This window comes from Leopardus geoffroyi, chromosome C2 (assembly GCF_018350155.1).
Source record: "Leopardus geoffroyi isolate Oge1 chromosome C2, O.geoffroyi_Oge1_pat1.0, whole genome shotgun sequence".
Taxonomy (NCBI): domain Eukaryota; kingdom Metazoa; phylum Chordata; class Mammalia; order Carnivora; family Felidae; genus Leopardus; species Leopardus geoffroyi.
Window position 1 is genome coordinate 150,084,247 of NC_059333.1, and position 26,715 is coordinate 150,110,961.

The 26,715-nt window shown below is 47.1% G+C and overlaps 1 protein-coding gene and 1 long non-coding RNA gene across 4 annotated transcripts in view; one reads left to right on the forward strand and one right to left on the reverse strand.

Moving 5' to 3' along the window:
• Nucleotides 1-26,715, forward strand: part of ULK4 (unc-51 like kinase 4) — a 583,089-nt gene that overhangs the window by 489,523 nt on the left and 66,851 nt on the right. The gene's annotated exons all lie outside the window — the stretch shown is intronic.
• On the reverse strand, nt 10,096-12,459 carry LOC123575762. Its single transcript, XR_006700985.1, has 3 exons — nt 12,106-12,459; nt 11,405-11,631; nt 10,096-10,602 (listed from the first exon to the last, which is right to left on the reverse strand). It is a non-coding gene; the product is annotated as an uncharacterized LOC123575762 (long non-coding RNA).

Below are 26,715 nucleotides of genomic sequence, written 5' to 3' on the forward strand. Positions count from 1 at the left end.
TTTCCCTGTTAACTAGTACCTTAGGTTAGGTCCCTTGAGTCATCTGCCTTCCTCCATGCCTCCGTGCTTCCTGTTTGGGTTTTGGGCTCTGCAGAGATGTGGCTGGGAGCCTAGTCTACAGGAGGAGGTTAAACCAAGAGTTGCTAAGCTCTTCTGCCGGGGAAGGGGAAGTTACTAGGGTGTTAACTATTTTGGACTTCTTCTTGGTGGTTAGAGGGTCCTGACCCTGGGACGAGGGCATGGGGAGAATGAGCTTATACTTGAAACACAGGGGCCCCGGAAATATGGAGGTGGCAGGGAAAGCAGTGGTTAAAAGGGACCCCAGCAGCGGGACTGGCGAAGCCCTCTAGAGGAACACCAAAACTTGACATAGAGTTTTAAATCTTCTTTTTTAAATGGCAGAGCCCTTCTGAAACAGTCTAAACCCTTCCAAATACGGCCGAGTCAGTGGTGCCTTGAAGGTAAAGGAAGGGGGAGCAGTGTGGGGTGTGACCCTCACCATCCCTCGGTGGCTACAATGATAATTAGAGCATGTATGGGGAAGGAGTCACTGGTCCTCACATCTAGGTGGTAACCAGGAGCCTTGCAGAGACGCCTGCAGCCAAGTAAAGAATGTAGGACCACAGCCAGATAGCATAACAGTCCAGAGACAACCCCCTTCTTCAAAGACACTGGAGCAGTGTTTGTCGATCTTTATTATTATTATTATCATTATCATGATTATGCATCCAAGGGAACCTTTTAAGATCTGTTTTTCTAATTACCTCTCCCTATAAAATTTTAACACCACAGACTTTATCTGGTGGTCCTTGGGAGAGCCACAAGTCACTGTAACATCCAAGAGTTAGTCCCGCCCCCACCTCTTTGGGATCAGTATCACCCTGTTGAGAATGCACATCCGAGAAGGTGACCCGGAAAGGCGAGAAGGTCAGGTCCTTTACACCGTGGATGGGAATGACCCAAGCAGTCACTTGGGTGACTGATACTGGACACAACGCACTGAAAGGAGTGCCTGTCCCGTGGGGAGACTGAGCTGGTGGTAGGGAAGATGGCTGTATTTGAAAAGGCAGAAACCTGGGTTTGTCTCAGAGGGAAAGCTTTATGTCTAAGCCACCCTTACTCTTGTAACAGTGGCGAGGGGTGAGGAGCTGGGGGCAGGGGCACAGGTGCAGCTTGTAGCTGGAGTAAGAAGAGAAAGAATGGAGCGCTGCCCTGTCAGATACTACGCTAGAACGCCTAGTGCTTCTCATTTCTAACTGTTTCCAAATACATCCTGGAGGCATTGGCACTTACGCCACTTTTCATCAGCTGAAACTGGATGAAGTTCCTGGCGTATTTCCAGAAACTAGGCCATAGCTTTGTCCATCAGATACGTGTTGTTTCAACCCAAGAGCTCCTGGTTTGACTCCCTTTTGTGAAGAAGGAAGGGAATCAGTCTGTACCTCCTCATACCCTGAGACCAGGCCTTCCCCCGGCAATCCTGCGAAAGTATTTCCCACCGGGCTAAGCTGTCTTTTGGGAGAGCCAAGGTCTTGACTCACCAGCTTCTGAAGGCTTTGGTCTAATGGTGACATGGGGTGTAAAGTGCCCACATACCGCCCAGAGTTTGCCGGCTTTCCAGAGGACGACTCGGGCGGCTTGGCCTGTTGGCAGTCCCCAGTGCTCCTGTGTGGGGCGAAATGCATCTGAGAAGAGCCGAAAGGGAGGAGTGGATCATGGAACACTTGCGAAAGTTGTGTTTTGATTTGGGCCACCCGAACGAAGAAGGTCGTTCATGACCGGGTCCTACAGCTCCTGAGAAATCCCGAGCGCCTCTGGCTGAACTTCCGTTCGGAAAGAGAAGGGTGCAGGCAGATGTCTTGCCAGGGTGCTAGAGGAAGAGGCCCCTGTGGCTGAGTGGCCCCGGAAGGCCGAAGCCTCATTAACTTCTCTGCAAGGGGAAATCGGCACACGTCTGGCAACACCAGCCAACGCCTCTGAGGGCTCTTCCCGCCCCGACTTTAGAATGGAAATCTGGATTTCTGCCTTTTTTCTGTGATGACTGAGGCAGCCCCAGCGAGGCGGACCTTGCCAAACACAAGGATACTTCTTGAAAGACTTAGTGAAGAACCATGAATCCGTCACAAAGAAGACAAGACAATTCTGGAGTTAGTTGATGGAAGCTTAGCTTTGGTTATACTGTTAAAAGACCCCCACACCTGCACACCTGGCTGTCAAACACCACTGCCGGAGTTTTAGCTCCTTACTGAAGCTAAATAAGATAGAAAGCCTTTATTTTTTTTTCTTTTTTTTTTATTATATGAAATTTATTGTCAAATTGGTTTCCATACAACACCCAGTGCTCATCCCAAAAGGTGCCCTCCTCAATACCCACCACCCACCCTCTCCTCCCTCCCACCCCCCATCAACCCTCAGTTTGTTCTCAGTTTTCAACAGTCTCTTATGCTTTGGCTCTCTCCCACTCTAACCTCTTTTTTTTTTTTTTCTTTTTCTTTTTTTTTTTTTCTTTTTTCCTCCCCCTCCCCCATGGGTTCCTGTTAAGTTTCTCAGGATCCACATAAGAGTGAAACCATATGGTATCTGTCTTTCTCTGTATGGCTTATTTCACTTAGCATCACACTCTCCAGTTCCATCCACGTTGCCACAAAAGGCCATATTTCATTTTTTCTCATTGCCACGTAGTATTCCATTGTGTATATAAACCACAATTTCTTTATCCATTCATCAATTGATGGACATTTAGGCTCTTTCCATAATTTGGCTATTGTTGAGAGTGCTGCTATGAACATTGGGGTACAAGTGCCCCTATGCATCAGTACTCCTGTATCCCTTGGATAAATTCCTAGCAGTGCTATTGCTGGGTCATAGGGTAGGTCTATTTTTAATTTTCTGAGGAACCTCCACACTGCTTTCCAGAGCGGCTGCACCAATTTGCATTCCCACCAACAGTGCAAGAGGGTTCCCGTTTCTCCACATCCTCTCCAGCATCTATAGTCTCCTGATTTGTTCATTTTGGCCACTCTGACTGGCGTGAGGTGATACCTGAGTGTGGTTTTGATTTGTATTTCCCTGATAAGGAGCGACGCTGAACATCTTTTCATGTGCCTGTTGGCCATCCGGATGTCTTCTTTAGAGAAGTGTCTATTCATGTTTTCTGCCCATTTCTTCACTGGGTTATTTGTTTTTCGGGTGTGGAGTTTGGTGAGCTCTTTATAGATTTTGGATACTAGCCCTTTGTCCGATATGTCATTTGCAAATATCTTTTCCCATTCCGTTGGTTGCCTTTTAGTTTTGTTGGTTGTTTCCTTTGCTGTGCAGAAGCTTTTTATCTTCATAAGGTCCCAGTAATTCACTTTTGCTTTTAATTCCCTTGTCTTTGGGGATGTGTCGAGTAAGAGATTGCTACGGCTGAGGTCAGAGAGGTCTTTTCCTGCTTTCTCCTCTAACGTTTTGATGGTTTCCTGTCTCACATTCAGGTCCTTTATCCATTTTGAGTTTATTTTTGTGAATGGTGTGAGAAAGTGTTCTAGTTTCAACCTTCTGCATGTTGCTGTCCAGTTCTCCCAGCACCATTTGTTAAAGAGGCTGTCTTTTTTCCATTGGATGTTCTTTCCTGCTTTGTCAAAGATGAGTTGGCCATACGTTTGTGGGTCTAGTTCTGGGGTTTCTATTCTATTCCATTGGTCTATGTGTCTGTTTTTGTGCCAATACCATGCTGTCTTGATGATGACAGCTTTGTAGTAGAGGCTAAAGTCTGGGATTGTGATGTCTCCTGCTTTGGTCTTCTTCTTCAAAATTCCTTTGGCTATTCAAGATAGAAAGCCTTTAAATTGAAGTTTGTTCTTTTTTGTAATATAATTTTTATCTTTTTTTATTTTTGTGAGAGAGAGAGAGAGAGAGAGCATACAAGCGAGCTGGGGAGGAGTTGGGGGGGGAGTGGAAGAGAGAGGGAGGGAGTAAAGGAGAGAGAAAGAGAGAGAGAGAGAGAGAGAATGAATATCTTAAGTAGGCTCCAGTCTCGATGTGCCTGATGCAGAGCTCGATCCTAACCCTGGGATTGTGACCTGAGCTGAAATCAAGAGTCGAGGCTCAACCAGCTGAGCCACCCAAGCACCCCTGAAGTTTGTTCTTAAGCGGGATCACTTGTTGGCTTATATGTTCAATAAGCACATAAAAAAAGTGAAAGATACATCATTCTTTGTAAAGATTATTTCCATATTGTGTTTATGTTAAGGAAATAAACCTCCAATGACCTATAATTAGTTATAAGAAAACTTTGTTTCTACTCATGCGTATTTTTCTGGAGAAGGGATCTATAACTTTCATTCCTCAGGCCCATGGCTTGGAACAAAACCCTAGAAAAACAATCAAAAACAAAAGATCAAGAACATGTTGCCTCTCCGAGTGAGAACAGTAAAAAATGATTCCTTCAACTTACACTTTTATTATCTTCTTAGGTTAAATATGGGAATGCTAAATATGATGGATAGTAGGCCTGCATGAAGTGTGGGAAAAGATCTGTGTTTGTGAAGAAATGACTTCCACAAATCATGTTTATCATAATGTAGTGTTAAATTATAAAATGTCTACCAGGTGCCTGGAAATATACCCACAAAATATCAAAGGGATTTATGCCCATATTAATAATGGCAAGACGGACACAATAATCGACATCTCACGTTTCACAAAGGCATGTGTGGCCTTGAGAGTGGTGCCATGGCGATATTTCCTTCACTTTACAGAGGGGAGAAAATGACATAAAAATGATGCTATTGCATTGAAAGTGGGAATGAGGAACCCTGGGCGCCACATTCCATAGTGAGACACCTCCCGAGGAGAAACCTACGTGCCTTATATGTGTGCCCAGAGCTTCATGGGAACATCAGTTTTATGTTTATATTTGATGAATAGGGTGAGGGTGGAAAAGATTCCAGTTTTGCCCTTCTTGAAGCCTGACCTGGCCTTTCCTAGAGTCAGTTCTACAGGAGGGGCAGGACTTGAGAAGCCTCTGCTGCTGCTTATTACTATCAGTAGTAATTGTATTAGCATTGCTACAGTTACTACACCTACCTGTCCCTCTCATCCGTACGCCCATGAAATGCTGGTGTTGCTGAATGGGGCAGTTCCGTGCTGGCCTCTGAGCAGGACTCAGATGCAGGGGCCAGAGGTGGAGGAGTCTGGCTCGGGTCATCCCGCGTGGAATGGACTTGGTGGTGAACTGTCAACAGCGAACCTAGATAATCACGCTTCCTTAGGATAACCCCAGAGATCTGCTGTTGCCGAGCATACATTGTGCAGGAGGTACTTCTTTGGCCCCTGGTCAAATCGCAAGGGTCCGTGGCTGCCTTCTAGGAGGTATGCTACATATGGAGGGAGGGAAGGAGGGGGACTTTGGTCATTACGGGAAGACTCAGCTCTGTAAATGATACGTTGGGTGCAGGGGTGCGTGGATTCAGTAGGGGCTCAGCCTTCCCATCTCATGTGACCATTACTATGGTCTTAGCCCTGGAGACCCTCTGGTCTTCTGGATGTGCTGGACTGCAGCCCTTGACTGGATTTCCACCGCCCAGTCTCTGATGGGACCTGTGTCGGAGAGCGATTCGAGGAAGTATGAACCCTTTGGATCACACCTTCGTGAGGTTTTCACTTCCCCAGGTCTCTTGGTCCTGAGTAGGCTTGCAGAAGGCATTCACTTCTCTGGAATCTTGTGGAAGTGGAGAACTCAGGACTCTGGGGCTGTCTGGCAAAGCACAGGTGCACCCTGCCTGTCCATGCCTTACTGATCGGGAGTATGCAGAACCTAACAGGTGAGCAGATTCGTGGATGTGGATGTGGATGCTCTCTGAGAAGTACGACATGTTGTGCCGGTGCGACTGTTGACTTCTTTTGATTTTTCAAAAAACTGTGAAGCTACCAGCGCTCCAAAAGGATTTCACGTGTACATTTCCCCGGGTTTTCCTGGGGCTTGGAATGTGTTTGCAGTTCTAGTTCTTTCTCTTAGATTTATTGTGTTCTTGCGGCAGCATAAAAAATGGGACATGGAGACGGAAGGAATTTTAGCTGTTTGGGCCTCTCTGAGCTCACTTAGCCTCTCTGACCCCCCCTTCCTACTCTGGAAAGCAGGGATAATAATACAATTGATAACTTATTTTTCATTGATATTTTTTGTTGATCATAAAACAATTCTAGAATTACTTTGAGAAATAAATAAAACAGTGTAAGTAAGGCACCTGCACAAACCCTCTGGCATCTGGCTGACACACTAAACGGGTAGCTTTTCACCTTGGGGTTATTTAGGGACCCCGAAATGCTCAATTGTGAACACTACTGCTGTGCCAAAGCTTTCTTCACATCTGAGACCTTTTTTTCCCCCACTTTGTCTCCATGCATTTACTTTTCTTATGAAGCTCTTTATTTTTTTTTTTAAGTTTTTGAATTTATTTTGAGGAAGAGTGCACGTGCACGCACGAGCGGGGGAAGGGCAGGGAGACAGAGAGAGAATCCCGAGCAGGATCCACTCTGTCAGCACAGAGCTTGACTCAGGTCTCAAACTCACAAACTGTGAGCTTATGACCTGAGCCGAAATCAAGAGCTGGACGCTTAACCACCTGAGCCACCCAAGTGCCCCTTGAGTTCTTCATTTTATTTTATTTTATTTTATTTTATTTTATTTTATTTTATTTTATTTTATTTTGTTTTGTTTTGTTTTGTTTTGTTTTGTTTTGTTTTGTTTTGTTTTGTTTTATTTTATTTTATTTTATTTTATTTTATTTTATTTTATTTCATTTATTTTTTTAACGTTTATTTGTTTTTGACACAGAGACAGAGCATGAATGGGGGAGGGTCAGAGAGAGAGGGAGACACAGAATCCGAAACAGGCTCCAGGCTCTGAGCAGTCAGCACAGAGCCCAACGTGGGGCTCGACAAGTTCTTCATTTTAAATCCAGTATAGTTAACATACAGTAATATTAGTTTCAGGTGTACTATTTAGTGATTCAACAATCCCATACAACACCTGGTGCTAATCTCACGTGCACCCCTTAATCCCCACCACCTGTTTCGCCCATCCTGCCACCCCCATGTCCCCTCTGGTAACCGTCCGTTTGTTCTCGGAAGATAAGAGACTGTTTCTTGGTTTGTCTCTCTCTCTTTTTTTTTCCTTTGTCATTTGTGTTGTTTCTTAAATTCTGCATATGAGTGACGTCCTATAGTATTTGTCCTTCTCTGACTTACTTGTTTTGCTTAGCAGTATATTCTCTAGATCCGTCCATGTTCTTGCAAATGGCTTTTATATGGCTAATAGTCCATAAAAGCCCACCTCCTCTTTTATCCATTCATCTCTCAGCGGAATGGACACTGGGTGCTTCCGCATTTGGCTATTGTAAATAATGCTGCAATAAACGTAGGGATGCATCTATGTGGTTAAGATTCAGTGGGGTTCAGTGGGGTTAAGATTCAGTGCTCCCATCCATTTGCTTTAACTTATCATTAAATCAGCAAATACGCCTGTTGATGGCTTCCTAATACCTTACTGCTCATGTAGGGAGCAGGTATTGATGGCTGTTGTAAATCAAGCTATGCACTAGGGGTCACCTGGAGTTTACTTTGCCCTTAATGAGCCTAGAGTCGATGGCACAAACCAGCAATGCGTGGTTCAGTGATTCCACTGGGGTGAACGTCTCCTTTTTTCTGCATACCGGGGCAAGGTTCTTAGATAAGGTCGCATCTGAGATGAGTTTGACACATGTGTGATCCGTGTGTATGATCTGGATATACAGATGTGGAAGAAAGAGAATTCCAGAGGCAGGAATGGCATGAGCAAGAGTACGGAGGCAGGAAAGGAAGAGCCATGTGTAGAGAAAGAAAGTCAATCTCAGATGGAGTGTTAAATGCACGAAAGAGAGGAGGGGGAAGCAACGGAGTTGGCAAGATCAGTCAGAGCCTGGTCTGGAAGGAGCTTGGCCGTGTCTTGATTTTTCAGAGTTGGGGAAGTAGCCATCTTGCGTGTTCCCTCCAGTGTTTTGAGCTGTTTGTGGACTAGGAACCCTATACTGGAAATGGTCAAAATAAGAATTCTTTATTTTATGATCCACCCAAAAACGAAGGGACATCTTGCGTACTAAACACTTGAAAGCAGCATATACACATGACAGGCCTACTTAGCACGTGTGTGACTTTGGACTGAGTCTCCTACTGGGATGAACCTTAAAGCCGATGCACCGTGCCTTTGAACCCAGAGCTGCAATGATGGCATTTGTATTTAATGCCTGTTCTGTTCAGAAAAAAAAAAAATGGAAATCTTTACTTGTGAACTCTGTGATTTTTTTTTTCCCTGAATACTTGTTCCTGTGTTTAAAAGGGGGGGATTCTAGTGACTGAATTCTGTAATTGGAGTTCTTTGAAGATAAATCCTGAGTAATGACTCATGTATTATAGGTTATTTTTAAGCCATTAGAAAAGTTGGAAGCTCATCAGAAAAAGCAAGGAGTCTATATGTGACAGAGCCCTCAAATCCAGATGATTGGCTCGCATTCTTTTGTCATGTTCAATGATGTATACTTAAAACTACTTGGCAAATGGTTTTTTAAATGAGTTATTTTAGAACAAGAGAACTCAAGGATATAGGAGCTCTACTTACTGGCGTGTTTTTCAGTTATTTTATTTCAGATTTATTTTCCACGGCGCACACGAAAGAATATTTCTTATTCATCTTGTAGTTGTTGCGGAAAGTCACCAACCATGAAAATGAACATCCAGGGGCACCTGGGTGGCTCAGTCGATTTGAGCGTCCGACTCTTGGTTTTGGCTCAGGTCACGATCCCAGGGTTGTGGGATCTAGCCCCGTGTCGGGCTGCATGCCGAACGTGGAGCCTGCTTAAGATTCCCTCTCTCTCCCACTGCCCCTCTCCCCTGCTTGCATGTGCACTCTCTCTCTTTTTCTCTCTCTCTTGAATAAAAAAAGAAAGAAAAGAGTCAGTGTTTGCTGAGCTCACCTTGTGCAGAGAAAGAACCAAGGACCTCAACGTGCAGGAAAGGGCAGGGTTCATGCTCTTTACGAAGAAGCCTAGCATTCCTTGTGAGGCATGAATATGACACTGGGAACTTTGGAGAGGCAGGTAAAATGAAATCCTGTCATGATGTGTCTGCTAGAGAGCAGCGGGTCATGTAGGAAGTGGCAGGAAAGAGCCTCTGGGGAAGGCACCAGACTGCCTGGCTTAAGCCCATGGGCGAGTCTCCATAGCTTCCCTTTGTGCTCTCGCCGCAGCCCCTGTGGCCACCAACAGTTACCCTCATTGGCCGTGCTTTTGCTTGCCTCCCAGCTGTCCCCTCCACCTGGAGCCGTGTTCCGTCTGTGCCCCACCTCCTGTCCTCCCCTCCTTCCCACGGCACATCCCTGCTCTCTCCGTAGGTCTCAGCTGACAGCCTTTTCCGACTAGCGTGGGGTAACATCTTATGCCTACCCCTTTGTAGCATTTCATGGCGTTGTTCTGTTTAGTTCCTCCATGTAGACTGCATGGTCTATGGCAGAGTGCATAGAGCACACATAGAGGACATCCAAACATCCAGAGGGAGGAAGGACAGGGGAAAGAAGGAGGAGGAGAAAGAATTGAATTCCTGCAGGGGATTGAGCCAGGCACTGGAAGTAAAGTTTGAGTCAAGTCCCCTTGCCCACAAGGAGCTCGAAGCCTGATGGGGAAGAGAGACTTGTGCTAAATTATTACAAATGCAGCGTGAGAGGGCATATGATAGTGGTGCATACAAGCATCCCGGACCCCACAGGGTAGTTCCTGAGCATGAGTGAGACCTTACAGATCTCAGGCTAGTGGGCCCAGGAGGTCAGGCGAGGAGATGGCCCTGGGTAGAAGGCTGGCCACCAAGGTTGCCATGTGCAGTCCCAGGGATCAAGACCTGTGCTTTGTCGGGGCGCCTGGGGGGCTCAGTTGGTTAAGCATCTGACTTCGGCTCAGGTCATAATCTCGCATTTCATGGGTTCGAGCCCTGCGCCGGGCTCTGTGCTGACAGCTCAAAGCCTGGAGCCTGCTTCAGATTGTGTGTCCCCCTCTCTCTCCGCCCCACCCCTGCCTGTGCTCTGTCTCTCTCTGTCTTTTATTCAAAAATGAATAAACATTGACAAAAAAAAATTTTTTTTAATCTGTGCTTTGTGTAGGGCCACTGAGGATCTCTGGGCTTACATGCCCCAAATCACGGGGAAGCGTGGAGGGAAACTGCCCCTTGATTCCTACAGGCCCTGCCTCTTGCCCGAACGTGGAGGGGCTTCCAGCTTTAGCGTGGTTCTGATGAGTTGCTGGAGGCCAGAAGGTTCGCCTTCTCCCCAGAGCTGGCCCAGCTCCCAACAGTGCTGTGATGCTGTGAGAGGAAAGAACACGACAGGCAAATCTATACGAACTTAACGAACTCGGGCATCAACAGGTGTTATCTTTTTTAAAGTGTTTAAACACCAGAGGCTAATATCACATGCCCCAAGTGCTGTCCTGGTGAGTAGCTGTCCTTCCTGTGAGCTGTGTAAAAGCCCAGAGAAGAGCACACCAGCCCTGCTGTGGCTCCTCGCTCCCATTCTGTCCCCAGTAGTCTCCTCACTGGCTGGGCTGGGAAAGGAAAAGCTAATGAGCGTTAGGCTGCAGGAGAAGCTTCCACGGTGACACAGGCTTATTCATTGTTCTACACGATTACAATGCCATGGGAACCTGTGAGGATTCACATTAAAACAAGACCACAGCCCTTCGGTGGTTTACTTTTTTGTTCATTTGGCTCTTTATTAGGCAGTGGCTGCTTGCGTATTTCTTGTATGACGTTAGCTCTAATAACAGTAGCAACATCCTAATTATTAGGAGCCCCTCAATCAGCTTTGATTGCAACGTAGACAAGGGAAATCTAGTAGAAACCTCGGGCTCCACAGAGACGCGCCATGGAAGCATTAGATTGTAGCGCAAGTCCAGCAGCGTGGCGGGCAGGCCTCTTCCTGTCTCTTGTGCACGCTTGCCCATGGCTGTGAAGGAGCCCGTGGCTGTGCATTTCGGATATGACTGGGCGCATTAGCCTGTCCCCTTGCACGACAGCTCAAGTAGGGAAATTTGATTCTCGGCCCTCAGCTCATTAATGCGCGCTCCCCATTCGCTTCCGTACTCACCGCTGACCCAGCCCTCCAAAGGGGGGAGAGAAACTTTATGAAACCATCATCTTAGCACAAACCATATTCAAACTTGTTTTCTCCCCGAATCACCCAAGTGAAACACATCAGCCAAAATTTTGTGCTTGTTTGGCTTTTAATATGGCAAAATTTGTTTATGAACAGTTCAGGGAACGTTCTGCTGTGGGAGACAGTTCTACAGAGGTTTCAGGGTCTGTTTCATTTCTAAAAGAGCATAAGCAAACCTTCAAGTACCTTGCTGCCATTTGTCTAGTTGCCCGTGTTGATCCTCTGAGAGACAAACATCATCCTTCGCGGGACAGTGACACGTGGGGCCACTTAGCGGTGTTTCCACCCACAGAGCCTGCAGGATGGCTGTGGTGTCGTTTGTCCCAGCTCATGGCTGCCATTCCCGTGTGGCTTTGTGGGTCTGTCCTACAGTAGACACTGCGACAAGCCGGTGCTTTTGTGCCCAGGGGTCTCTGGTGATCACAAAACGAAGATTTTGAGGAAGGAGGTTAGTTTCAGCTTCCCCTTCCCCTTACAGTTACAACAGATTTGCAACAGAGGCAAATAATATGCCTGACGAGGGTTGCTGGGGCACGTAGGTCTTTCATGAAACCAAAGCTCTGGGGGCGCCTGGGTGGCTCAGTCAGTTAGGAGTCCCACTCTTGATTTCAGCTCAGGTCACGATCTCACGATTCGTGAGATCAAGCCCTGCCTTGGGCTCTGCATTGACAGTCTGCTTGGGATTCTCTCTCCCCCCCGCCTCTCTGGCCCTCCCCTCCTTTCTCCCTCTTTCTCTCTCAAAATAAGCAAACATTTAAATAAAGAAAGCAAAGTTATAATCTAGTGATAGAGATGGTTTCAACATCCACGTTTCCCTTTTTGAGTTGCTGTCCTGGTCTGAGCAGGCTTCTGCCGGTCCATGTGGGTCTGCGGTTGTCATAACTTACCTGGTCTGTCTTCACCGTGCTTAATATGGTGCTGCCAGACCAGCTCCTCAGGAGAGCTCAGTTACTTCCCAAAATCACAGCCTCAGACCGTGTCCTTTCCCCACACCAGGCCTGGCCCTCCCTTCTCGCATCATGGGTCAGTTGCCACAATAACATAACACAATAACGTAATAACATAACAAACCACCCTGAGCTTCGTCGCATTGCACCAATAAGCATTTATTTCTTGATCGTATGATTGCAGGTTCTCTGGGTTCCACCGATCTAGGCTAGGCTCAGGTAGGCCCGGCCCGCCCACAGGGTGGATCCAGCTCAGCTCCACTCCTCAAGGCCAGTGAACCAGCCAGAAGTGGGTCCTTTCATGCTAGTGAAGCACAGAAGTCCAAACCGATCATGCGACTACATTCCAGGCTTCTGCCTGTGTCTCATCCACTGACGCCCCATTGGCCAAATCAAGTCACATGCTCAGGCCCAAGATCAAGGAGATGGGACACATCTCTACCCTGTGAGGCCAACTCAAGCCACATGGCAAAACCCAAGTGAATATTTGTTGAAAAATAACATAAACTCTCACACCATCCCAGGGGCTGGCCATATAAGGTAAACCCCATTTCAGTCTTCCTGTTCTTCTCTTGCTGCCTATGCTGAAACATAGCCCTGCCTGTATTAACACCTTGATGGTATAACTACAGCACGGGTGGGAGAATTAACTCACGTGCTAAAGAACGTGATCTAGACGGAACAGCAGTTATGACGGCGGCCTGGGCTACGCCCAGCAGTGGGATGACATAACAGACGGGCTTCCGTTGGGAAATTTGAGGAGGCCGATCCTGTACTCAGATTAGGAACCATTCTTAGCCCCCACACTGGTGAACTGTTTGTGCATATGCCTGTCTCCTCCTGGGAGGCCCTAATTTGGAGAAAGCTGTCCCTCTGTCCCCTGTGATTGCCCCTCAGCCCCACCCAGTCTGGAAAGGCCTCCCGGGGAACACCCATAAAATGGCAGAAGCTTCAGCGTTGCGCTGCAAAGCCCAGTATGAACTTGGGCTCATTTTTGTATCATTTTAGTCATAGCACATTAGAAACGAAGATGGTACCCTTAGAGACCATCTAGCTCAGCATTGTCCAGCGGAATTTTCTCCACTTGGAAATGTTGTAGATCCGTCCAGTAGAGCAACCATCGTTGTAGGTGGCTGCTGAACTCTTCAAATGTGTCTGGTGGAGCTGAGGAACTGAATGTTAATTTTATGTAATTTTAATTAATTTAGTTTTATACTTAAATAGCCCCATGTGGCTAGTCACTACTGTATTGGACAGTGTAGATCTAGTTAGTCCCTTACTGGCCCAGAGTAGACATCAATAGATATTTCTCAAACTGAACGAGAAAGAGAGAAATGGCCCCCACCCAACATCACACAGCAAACTGGTGGCAAGGCCAAAGTAAGACCCTGGGACACGGGCGGGCTGACCGGGGCGCGTCCCCTACGCCCCACGGCCCCTTCAAGGCCCAAATCTGTGTGCACTAGTCTACCCATAACCTTCTAGTAATATCTACACTCTTCATGGTCAAATAGGTTGGGGCAGGGCGGGGGTGGGGGTGGGGGAGGGGAAGGGAATGGAAAAATCAAACTATTTCTCTGTCTTTGGTAATTTGTAGAGTGAGCATCAAAAACTCAATCAGACATCAAATATTTTTTTACACAGTCGAAATAATACACACTTTGCATCCAAATTAAAACACAAGCTCCCAGCGATTTAATTATGCAAATGTGATATACGCAGCAGCAAACAGTGTTAAAGGGGAAGAATGAAGATGGATAAGCTAAAATTTCTGGTGACACTTTCCTTTCTAATCTCCTCTTTTCGTTGATATTATGCTGATTTTCACGCGCCGCTTAGGTGGATACTTTATTTCTTTGTGGTGAGTGCCTCTGCAGATTTATGCAAATAATACTAATCACTGTGGAGAAAAAGAACAGCCGTTTCCAGCCCTTCTGCCCACACGTGTTAGGCAACGGCACCAGATGAGTCCTTAGCCATGAATTTGATTAAATCCACAAGTAAGCAAAGCTGCTGTGTCAGAAAGGGCCGTTTTCCTCCAGCTGCACGGACAATTCTAGACTCTAAGCTATGATTCCCAGCTTTGTTCCACAGGAGGCCGGAAGTGAAAATTGAAGAGTGGATATAGAACTGTCTCGCCCCTGCCTCATCAGGGGAGCCCCATTCCCTGGCGGTGGGGGGTGGGGGGGTCCTGTGGAAGCCCACCCGGAGGGGAGGATTTGGGTGCCAGTAGTTTATTGAGGAAGTGCTCCCAGGGGAAGCTCGTAAGGAGGGTGGTGGAGGTGTGGGGCGTGGAAGGGGCGAAAGCCAAACGAGAGTGGGACCTCAGGCAGAGTCCCACGGAGGCTGCCTTCATTCTGATTCCATGGGGCCACTGGACCTAAGTTTCACCTCAGCATTTGTCCCCACCTGAGACCAGGGGACTGGGCTTTCATACGTGCCCTCCGACTCAGACATGGGCCCAAGCCACCCCGAGGCATTTGCAGCTCCCCGGGACTGGTAGAAGGCAGACCCCTGACGGGAGCCGCTGGGGCAGGCCCGTGGATGGGCGCACAGAGCCCCGAGGGCACTGGGCAGAGGACTGGCTGTGTCCACCACAACCTTACCCCGGGTGCCTGCTCACGGAGGGCACCCCTACCTCGCTGCTCTTTTCCCAAAGTACATGGTGTCTCTTCCCTGGAGTCCCCCTCGGGCACTCGATGGCTTCCTGGTACATTACGTCCAGGCGACTGGGATTTTTTTCATAATGGTTTTTTAAAAGTTTTTTAACGTTTATTTATTATCGAGAGACAGAGAGAGAGCACAAGCAGGGGAGGGGCAGAGAGAGGAGGAGATCCGGAATCCGAAGCAGGCTCCAGGCTCCGAGCTGTCAGCACGGAGCCCGACGCGGGGCTCGAACCCACGAACCGTGAGGTCACGATCCGAGCCGAAGTCGGACGCTCAACCGACTGAGCCCCCCAGGCGCCCCCCTCATAATGGTTTTTATTCGGTCTGATCACACTGGCATTTTAGCGGCAGTCTGCAGAATCTTAGGAGGGGGGTGGGTGGTCTGTGGAACGCGTTCACATCAAGAGAGCTACTCACGGGCAAGGCCGGCTCCTAAGGCCCCCACGTAACCCAGAAACTAAGGGGTGGCGTTTCTTCTCCAGCACCCGGGACTCTCCTGGGGGTGCTAGAGAGGGAGTGGGCCACGTTGTCGGCCTCTGCAGCAGCCTCCCCACACCTGCGTCATTGTTTGGGGGGCCGAGGGTGGGGGGAGCGGTGGGGGAAACTGAATCCCAGGTGCCAGGCACTCAGATCCTATTGGGGGAAAATTGGGGCCCTAGATACTTTCTCTCTCCTTATTTATTTTCTTTCAGGGAAGGTGTTCCTCTTTTTGGCTCTCTGCAGAGCAGAAATGCTGTTCTGAAGGTGAACATGAAAGCTCTCTTGGCAAAGAAATTGCTTTGCTCCGTTTGAGAAAGCTCTCTGCCTTTGAGAGAAGAGAGAGTGTGGGGCTCGGAGAACTTGATTAGCCCATCATCTTCCCCTCCGGCTTCCAGGGACGAGGCTGGACAGAGAGGCTCATGCACTCTCCCCAGGGCTCTCTCTGTGCCCTCATCACAGAGCTGCCCGAGATTCTGGGATCCCTATCAGGACGGCAGACCCAGAGGGCTGAGCCCAGGGCCCACGCAGGGGGAGAGGAACTGTCTGTGGTTGAGGCTGATTCGGCCGCTGAGTGGCTTTGAAAATCCCACCTTTCGAAATGAGGACGCTACATCTCAGCTCACCACGAAAAGGGCGCGTTGTAAACTGTAAAGCGTCAAGCAGGTTCAGTTGGTGGTGATGACGATGGTGAACTGTGGGTCGTGGGACCCCGGAATACTGTGTGTGTGCGTGTGTGTGCGTGCGTGTGCGTGCGCTTTGTCCCCATCTAGCAGAGAGCAGTTAGTGGTGACCTGCCCCGCAGGTGGTCGGCCCTTCCCTCATCCCACTTTGCGGGACGGGGGAGCTGAGGAGCCCCCTCCTCCACACAGGCCAGCCTGCAGCAGTGACCGAGGGGGATGGCGGTGACTCCTCCCCCTGAACTCCTTCCCGCCCCCAGCCATGCAAGGAGCCTGTCAAAACAGCATCCATTTTATTTTACCAGAATGGCCTTTTTTAAGGTTGTTTGTTTGTTTTGAGAGAGAGAGAGAGAGAGAGAGAGACAGAGAGAAGGAATCCTAAGCAGGCTCCATGTGCCGTTAAGTGCAGAGCCCAAGACAGGGCTCAGTCCCATGAACCGTGAGATCATGACCTGAGCCAAAATCCAGAGTCAGACACTTCATGCCCGAGCCACTCAGGTGCCTCTATTTTTAAACAAACATGAGAAAGATACACCGTATAGTAGCACTTTCAGAGCCCAGAAAGGTAAAATTCGAAATAAAAATGGAGTCCTCATCGGGGTTTTGAGTAAGATGTGGCTTTGCAGTTGACTCATTATGTACATGCATTCTCTCTAAGCCTCGGTTTCCCCATCGAGAAAACAGGACTGAGAAACAGGTAGAAAGATGGTGTGATGGTGCAGTAAGAGATTTGACGAGCATGGGCTGCAGAGCACTCCTCGTACAGAGTTAATATCATCGGCATCCTTAGTATGTTGGTTTGCAGAGCACTCCTCGTACAAAGTTCATATCATCGGCGTCCTCAGTATGTTGGTTTGCAGAGCACTCTTTGTACAGAGCTAATATCATCAGTGCCCTTAGTATATTGGTTTGCAGAGCACTCCTCGTACAAAGTTCATATCATCGGTGCCCTTAGTATATTGGTTTGCAGAGCACTCTTTGTACAGAGCTAATATCATCAGCACCCTTAGTATGTTGGTTTGCAGAGCACTCCTCGTGCAGAGTTAATATCATCGGCATCCTTAGTATATTGGTTTGCAGAGCACTCCTTGTACAAAGTTCATATCATTGGCGTCCTCAGTATGTTGGTTTGCAGAGCACTCCTCGTACAAAGTTCGTATCATCGGCGTCCTTAGTATATTGGTTTGCAGAGCACTCTTTGTACAGAGCTAATATCATCAGCGCCCTTAGTATGTTGGTTTGCAGAGCACTCTTTGTACAGAGCTAATATTATCAGCGCCCTTAGTATGTTGGTTTGCAGAGCACTCCTCGTACAAAGTTCATATCATTGGCATCCTTAGTATATTGGTTTGCAGAGCATTCCTTATACAGAGTTAATATCATACAGAGTTCGTATCATTGGTGCCCTTAGTATATTGGTTTGCAAAGCACTCCTCGTACAAAGTTCATATCAGCGGTGTCCTTAGTATATTGGTTTGCAGAGCATTCCTTGTATAGAGTTCACGTTATTGGCATCTTTAGTGTATTGGTTTGCAGAGCACTCCTCGTACAGAGTTCATATCATCAACACCCTTAGTATGTTGGTTTGCAGAGCACTCCTCGTACAGAGTTCATATCATCGGCCTCCTCAGCATGTTGGTTTGGAGCCACAGTACAGCCCTTTCCCTGTTCCCAGAATGAGGAAGCAGAGCGCCAGGTTGGTTCAGACAGCTCCACGGCGCTACAGGCAGTTACTGGCAGTGGGGCTGCAACCCATGGCTTCCCGTGCAGTGCATGCCCTGTGCGGATGCTGGGGTAGATGGCCTCTCCTGCCTCCCGGAGCCTAGTCCTGCCGGGTACCAGCCCGTGCCAGGCTCTGTAAGTGCCGGTGCTGGAGACCTACCTGAGGGGGTTAGCGGAGCCATCAAAGGAGGGATTGACCGTGGGCATTTGTAAAGAGTGGATGTCGACTGGCCTGAAATTTCTCCTGCACCTTTGAGTCAGCCCGGCGCCTGCCTCTCCCAGCAAGTTCTCTCCTGCATTGACATCTTGATCTCGAAAGCTGGGGAGGAGAAGTGAATGTCTGCGCGAGTGCACAAGGTACGTGGGACAGAAGTCCAAGGCACGCCCCTCTCACCACTCGCTTTCCTAAGCTGGACCCCAGTAACATTGGAGGAAGTTTCAGAAGGGGCTGAAGTTCGACCACACCATCCTTTCCTGGCTTTGGACTTCACATGGAGGAGCCTTCAGTGCATTCCGTTTTCCTAGAGCTCTTGCCAATTGTTCTCTCTTGTACAGAGAGTGTTTTCCTCCAGTGGCAATTTCGATACCGTGGTGGTTTTCCCGCGAACAGTCCGCCTGGTCTCCGGGACGAGCTGAGAGAGTCTGGGTGGAAGCTGCGCTCATGTTCTGCGTGGCAGAGACCGTATATGCAGTCAGCTGATGTAGCTGGTGCTTCCTGCCCCGCCCCCCCACCCCCTGGGGCATCCCTCTCTGCCAGCAAGCCGTGTTCTAGAAGAGGTTCGCTGTGTTTCCTGTTTTCCGATGAAGTATTTGTTTACAAGCACGTATTGGGTGACCTCATGTCGATGTGTTCCTTTCCACCCTTTGCATATTTCCTTAGAGCCTTGGGATGGGCCGTTTTTAAATATCTAAAATAAGAAATGATTTCAGATGACAGAGTCAGTGAGGCTCAAAGACCACTACATTCTTTCTGCCCTCGCACTTCTGACGCCCGACTCCCTTAAATTTTATGCCTTTGGGACACACCCGTCTTGCAGTAGCCAGTTCCATGGTGTAGGTTAACATTATGCACAGCGCTCTTTAGCAAAATAGTTCTTTGCTTACCTTCAGCACAGGCCCCCATTTTCTTATGCCTTTGCGTCATTAGTGGTGTGATTTTTTTTTTTTTTTTGCAAAGGGCAAAAGACTTTCATTTTGTCTTATGATCTCTTACATTTTTAGGGTGTTCCCAAGAAGCATCAGCTACCACCAAGACCTATTTTAATAATTTCCAATCTCATTCAACTTGATGATGCAAAGATGAAGATATTCTTACCTTACTTGTTAGAGATCCATTAAATACATGAAAATATGGATTTTGATAAATATTCAAAGTTGCTGATTACTTTTAACACCAGGTTTTCAGTCCCAAGTCGGGAAATGTGATTCTTTACACACAGGTCGTCTTCCTGTGAAGTTAACCAGCGTTAAAGACCTGTGCCTTAGCTCCTGACTCAAATTAAGCTAACTTAAGACTCCACTCTTAATGAGTATATGTAATACTGTTGTTTCATGATTTAATTATCCGCTCTACTTGTCTTGCATAAGAACATTATTATGAAGAAATAATCGGGTGCTATCATTTAAAAAAAAAGCACCTTTTAAAAATCCATTTAGAATTGTCCAGGTTTTGTTTCTCTCACTTGTATAACCAGCAGTTTCATATAAATATCAATTTACCTTTGTTGCCCTTTCTTTCACCTTCTACGTTAGAACTTTTCACCCTGGGGGCACCTGGGTGACTGAGTCAGTTAAGCGTCTGACTCTTGATTTCAGCTCAGGTCAAGAACTTACAGCTTTGTGGGTTCAAGCCCCACATCCGGTTCTGTGCTGACAGCATGGAGCCTGCTTGGGATTCTTTCTCTATCCCTCTCTCTCTGCCCCTCCCGACTCTCTTTCTCTAAATAAATAAGTAAACTTCAGAAACAGTTTTTCATCCTGCCTTAACTTCTTGGTCCCATGGAAATGAGCCATCATGTTGACTGTCCCTTTCCCCTCTAGCCATGACATTCCAGAGTCCCGGTCGATTTTTCCTGTCCGGTTTCTCCTTCCCTCTTTGTCCGAGTCTTCTTTATTTGCACCCCCTTCAAAGGATGAGTTAAAACAAAAGTTAATTAAACATGAAACTTTTTCTTTTCTTTCTTTTTTTTTTTCTACTATATGTAGTTAATTCTTTTCCGTAAACCTTCAAATCCATTCTCATTATTAATACATACATCGCAGATATCTTTCTTTAGGCAGTAAACTTCAAAGACCCAGAATTGGTTCTTTGTTTAGATGATACGTGGCCACACAAGGGGACTTCCGTGGAGCGTGCGTGGAAGTGGAGGGGTGGCAGCGGAGGAGGGCTGAGCGACAAGCACCTTCCGAGCTGTATCCGGATTGCTCCCCACGGCTCACTGTTCTGTGTCTTCATGGACAAGCAGGAAACCTCTAAAGACGCTTAAAGCAGGGGCACCGATTTGAAAAATCTCTCTCTCTATATATGAGTTTATATTTCTACATTTTCATCCCCTAAACAGAAAAAGAACCCCTAAAAAATGCCCCGAAGTCACTGTAGAGGTCCAGAAATGTACAGCTGCAAGGAACCCAGGATATCAGATGAGACGCTCTTTCCGTGGCGCCAAGGCTTGGGATCCCCGCAGCACGACAGAGGGAAACAAAGAGCCAAGTGGCCAATGGAAGGACCCTCAAGAGATTCAACAGGCCTCCGCGTGAGAGTAGATGGGGCAGCCTCTCAACTCCATTCACAAAAATAATTTTAGCAACGGTTCCTATAGGTTAAGCCTTCTCCAATTTGCAGCGCCTTTCACGGACCTCCATGTTCAGCCCTCTTCACATCCCCATGGCAACACGCTTCTAATAAAGGAGGAGGGGGAAGAAGCAATTTTGCAAACGTGACCTTTCCCTACCCTCAGTTTTGCCAGCGCGTGTGGGGTTTTTCCTGAGTTGTCCTGTCCTGCGAACTTGTATTCTCCTCTCAAGATCGTAACATCTTATAATAAATAGCCCCTGGTCGCTAAAATGAGAAAGCCAGGCCTGGAAGCATCAGTAACACAGCACGAAGTATTCCATTTAGATCAGGAATTTCCAAGTGCCGGTCTGTGGCCCAGCTGCTACGGAGTCCTGAAGGCCCCAGAACGGCCGAATGACAGTCTTCAGTCAGGGTGCCCAGGAGCCGGAATCCTTAATGCTGCCTACTCAGGAGCCACCAGGTTTGCCAATCTTGGTTTATTTCACACCGTTCCTGTCCTGAAGAGCCAGCATCCCAACCCTGTCTCTATGTCCTGTGTAGCAAACAGATGGAAAGTGAAACAGCTCCTATCTAACCCTGCGTGGATGACAGAAGGGAGCTGTAAGAACTGTTTTAGACCAAAATAAAGATCATCATAAGATGGCACTATTCTTAGTTACCCTTAGGTAAGATAGGAAAGATTTCAGAAATAGAAGAAAAAAAAAAAAAATCCCAGACACCAAGACAAAGAAAGAGGAACGCAGGCCAAGGCTGGTGGCAACATCTACTGAGCTCAGCTCTTTCCCCAGGCACATGCCCCACCTAGAGCCCCCCGTTGGGATTGTGTATCTGACTTCTCTGCACCAAATTTTCTGGGATTTTTGGTGCATCCCCATTGAAAAGGATGTGGAGAGTCTCACAGTCACAGAAATGAGCAGGAACTACAGAGCTCATTTCTGTGAGCTCTGCGAATTCCCCTCTGCGAATGAGTGTCTGTTGAGGCCGTGTGCACCGTCAGGCTTTGCTGTTGTAGCATCAACTTCTGTGGATCCCACTGGCGATCAGTTTGCAGTTTGCAATTATCCGGCTTACACTTGTCTGTATGATCCCATTCAGTGAATTGATCCAAAATATCTCTGGATGGTCTTAAGCTAACTTAATATCAGGGGGAGCTGAGGGGCCCCTCCTCCACACAGGCCCTTCCAGACTGCAGCAGTGACAGAGGGCGATGACATCTCTCTGATGTCTGAAATGGAACCTTCTAGAAAGATTCTTTCTCACGTTGCCTGGATCTGTCACGGCTGTGCTTAAGTTATTCAGAAGTGTGTTATCCACCTGCCTTCTGGATCTCCGTGCACAACGCTGTGCTTGAAAAATGTTTCAGAAATTCCAGATGAGATGACTAGAAAGTATGTTTAAAGGTTGATTATAAAGTTAAAGGTTGGTGCCAACCTTGTTAAAGAAAGGATCTTAAACTCTCTTGCCTGCCATACCATCTGGCCATCCAAGCAGCATAGTGCAGGCTTAGTCCTGGCTTCCAACCAAGACTGTCATTGGGAAGATGGGATGTTCTAAATACTGTCCTTTTGCACCACTGGTGTCATTATCCATGATGCAATCAAGTTAATTCTTGCTGGGACTTGACTATCTTCCAGAATTTTTTTTTTTTTTTAAATCATGTGAACGATTGATTGGAATTGACAAATGTTGATATGGCCCCAGCTCGGGTTTGTAATGGATGGCTTTTGGGATAGGTCAGCTTTGAAATGGAAATGTAGGTACATCTTTATGTTTTATTTTATTTTATTTTATTTTTAAAAGCTATTTATTTTAACTGATAGAAAACTTGGAAAGACATTTAAGAGGAAAGAAAAACTATACCATAATCCCAGATAAATTGTTGGCTATAATTTTGGTGCATTTTCTTCTTTAATCATATGTCTACTCATTCTGTATTACTGAGTATTTGTTGATCAGTTATTCCTTATAAGGCCCTAAGGAACAATCTGAAGTTATTGAGAGTCAAACAGAGATGAGTGCAATTATTGGGGAGCTCTCATTAAGTCCAAATGGGGAAAACAAAGTGTTAAGAAATTTGTCTCCAACAACTTCCGAAGTTGCAAATTTGGCACCAATGTTGTGAGTGAGGAGGAAGGTGGAATGCAGAGAAAATGTTCATTTTTACTTTGAATCTGTAAAATGCTTAAGAAAATGTGTAGGTAAATATAGAAAAAGGAGAAACTGAGGGATCCTCAATGACTTTGTGACACTTTTGTTACCCTGGGGTTGGAGATGTGGACAGAAGACAAAAAGCCTAAGAATAACCTTAGGTAGACATTTTCCTTCATGTTTTTACTATTTTTTTTTAAGGATCAGGTTTTATTCTGTAATTGCAGACATTATTAACCCAAGAACACTCCATTTTCTTTCGATAATTAGAGTAGATTAGCTGTCAAGAATCTGGGGACACATGCCCAGTTTGAATTGATTTGCCCAAATGGTGCTGCTCTCTTGACGAGTCCCTTACGTGCATCATTGCCCTGCCATTTCCTCAATTGTTGGCCCAAAGCAGCTCCCCGCCCCCAGGGAGACAGCCCTGCCTGATGCATTTGGAACTAACTAGGTCTCTTACCCTTAATGAATGGTTGCAGGCCTGACCCGCAGAGCTCACCGATACCTCAGGCAGTCTGAGGGTAACTCCCTTCTTTCACCCAAATGGCTTCTGTGCCTGAAAGGGTGATAGCCCAAGAGCAGGGACCTGAGGCTGGTTCAGTGTTTTTGTGGGAGGTGTGTGTGTGTGTGTGTGTGTGTGTGTGTGTGTGTGTGTGTATATACACATGTTACATGAGTAGACCCTTTAGTCTTTGGGAAACTGACATGGCAGGTGCTGGGCTCCAGAGCTCAGGGACATCGCCCCCTCGGCCCCCATCCCCCCCCCCCACTTCCAGACTGGCAGAGATGGGCCACTCCTCCTGGTATCCCTTTAGCCTCCTCACTCCTCCTTTCTTTCTGACCTCTGTAGCCACTGGGAGCATAACAGCAGAGCTTAGCAAAAGTCCAGAACCCCAGACTCCTTCCGTGGCCATGGGTATACCAGAACTGCTGAAGGGAAATTGTGGGCATAAAAGTCCTTTAAGCCATGGAATTCTGGGGGCAGAGGGTTCTTTGGAGCTTTTAGGTGACTTGGGGGTGAACAGACATCTTAGTCTGTGGCTTGGCTCTGGGCCTCTCACTCCGCACTCTTTACCTTGATAATCACCTGCCTCTTAACAGAATCGTTGCTTGTCCCTGCCCAGCTCTGGTCCCTGAAGCCTCATTCCTGGATGGGTGTATAGAACAGTAGGAGAAAAGTTACACCGAACCTTAGTGGTTTTGCCTATGAGAACTGCCTAGGTAAGCATTGCCTGAGCAATCAGGATAGCTTGTGAGCAGTGGCCAGCCTTGGGAAGTGTCCAAATGTGCTCCAATCATCAGATAATTTATAAAACTCATAAAAAGAAGTCAGTATAGGGCCAGTTTCCCTGGGAAAGCAAAATCAAGATGCTTTGGGGTAGAGAGAAGCTGGCAGAAGTTGATTGAATGGAACAAGGGGGAAATAGGCACGTAGGGATTAGAGATGCAGAACGTCCTCGTGCTGGCCAGTTCTGATCTCTGACATTGACTCCAGTACGCTGAGTCCAGAAAGCTCAGCGACAGCAGGATTGTGAAATCTGTGGCAGGAAACAGCTCTTAGCTTCAGGGGAGAAACACATTTAACTGTCCAAAGAGGAAACACGGGGCCTGTGGAGGTAGGGCCAGTTAATGTGATATTAATCTGAAACATCTTCCTGCTCACACAAATTAGGGAACTTGAATCCTGGTGCTTATATTTTAATAATCCAGTATGTTTCCATATTTTTGTTCCCTAATGCAATACCATCTGTCAAATCTAATATGCTCTTACAGTGAATACCCTTTTTTTGTGAAGAGCTCTATTTTTTCATTCAAATGGTTCAAAACCCTAACATATATATAAATAAAGGCATTTATTGGTATATTATGTTAGTGAAAACTTGGAAATAATCTAAATGTTCATCCATAGGGACCTATTATGTAAATGTTGGTCCATCTGTATAATAGAATACTATGCAGTTCTTAAAAATGTTGTGGTAGGGGGTGCCTGGGTGGCGCAGTCGGTTAAGCGTCCGACTTCAGCCAGGTCACGATCTCGCGGTCCGTGAGTTCGAGCCCCGCGTCAGGCTCTGGGTCAGGCTTTGGGCTGATGGCTCAGAGCCTGGAGCCTGCTTCTGATTCTGTGTCTCCCTCTCTCTCTGCCCCTCCCCTGTTCATGCTCTGTCTCTCTCTGTCCCCAAAAAAATAAATAAATGTTGAAAAAAAAAATTTAAAAATGTTGTGGTAGAACCATATTTTATTGATGGGAGAAGATGTTTATGGTACCAGGTTACACAGCTGTGTTTATAATAATATCCCATTTTTGTAAATACTGAATACATGTGACTAAGTTTAAAAACAAGTCTATAAGGAATAGGCATCAAACCATTAATAGTGTATCCCTGGAAAGGTGAGAGCGATAGAGGGAAGATTCCATTTTCTTAGCCATGCTTGTATGTGTTCATGCCTAGCATTGGGTTTTTTATAGTGAGCATGGACTTTGTTTTTTTTTAGACTTCATATTTCATTTAAACACCAGTGGAAAGAAAAAGATCACTAAAGGCCCTAAATCCTGTGATTTCCTTAAACTGGATTCACTGATTCCCAGTTAGAGCCAAAAAAGTTTAGAACATCTGAAGAAACAGAGATTTCAAAGGAGCCATCCTAGCCCATTGAAGTCCCTCCTTACCCTCCGTTTAAAAATTTGGACTGTTGCGGGGCACCTGAGTGGCTCAGTCGGCTGAGCCTCCGACTTTGGCTCGGGTCATGGTCTGGTGGTTCGTGAGGTGAGGCCCCGTGCCAGGCTGTGTGCCGACAGCTCGGAGCCTGGAGCCTGCTTCGGATTCTGTGTCTCCCTCTCTCTCTGCCCCTCCCCCTCTCACCCTCTCTCTGTCTGTCTCAAAAATAAATAAGCATTAAAAAAATTAAAAAAAAAAAAAAGAAATTTGGACTGTTGATACACAGCAGCTTGGGTGAATCTCAGAAACATTGTGCTGAATGAAAGAGGCCAGTGTCCGGAAGTTACATACGGTATGATTCCATTTACCTGACACTCTCAGAACACCCTCCCTGTAGGGACAGCAGAGAGAGATCACGCGTTACCAGGGTTTGGGAAAGAGGACAGCAGAGGGGGATCGTCTCTGGCGATGGAACCGTTCTGGATCAGGATGGTGGCAGGGGTGAACATGTAATTTTCATGCCAGAATTCGTAGAACAAACCACAGAAAAGTCCATTTCACTCCATGTTAATTAAAACAGGTTTTCTTGAGCGGTAAAATAAAGGAACAGGGAACCGAGGAGGATTGTGTGACCCCACGGAAGAACTTGGCCATGGTCTTGCACTTGTTAGCACCGTATATTTGCTTCTCTGCAGGGCCTGCTGTCCCTGGCTGAGTCTCAGACGCAGGCCTCGCCCTCACCTGTGTGCCCAGGGCACCAGCCCCTCCAACTGACAACTGTGAGGGATGGTCCCGTTTGTGTTCGAGCAAATCCCATATCGGGAAGCTCAGTACCTTTCATGACTTTATCTTGGATGTACGTGTATGCCTTCTATGGAACTTCGCCCTCCAGCTTCCACCAAGGGAATCTTCTGTTGCTCTCTGGCAATAAAATAAGGCCAACTCCAGAAGCATCTGTTTATTGCAGTCACATCTCTACTCTCTGAGGGTCTTACATCTGCTACGTTCCGCTCGTGAGATCCTCCAGCTTTCTGGTCTCTCTTGTCCGTAAATGCATCGGGCAGAAGTGGATGTGCTCCTCTGTCTGTGGTCTGGCCGGGGAGGACGGAGCCGGCCAGCTCTCCCGCTGATCCTAACACAGGCTTTCGGTCAATGGCACCGCTGGTCACATGGCCATTTCTAGAGGCCATATCCCTCTGTGGACTCAAAGTGTGCAAACACCATCTTTTCACACCTGCTGCCATGGAGCCTCGTCCCGCCCATCGTATTCACGAGCAGGTGCTTCAGAATTGCACGTTCATCCTGTTCAGGTGTGTCTTCCTAGGGTGAGCATCCCAAACTATCCAGGATCCTCCAGGGTTCCAGCATCTGGCACACCCACCATCCTTGCCAGCCTCAGGCT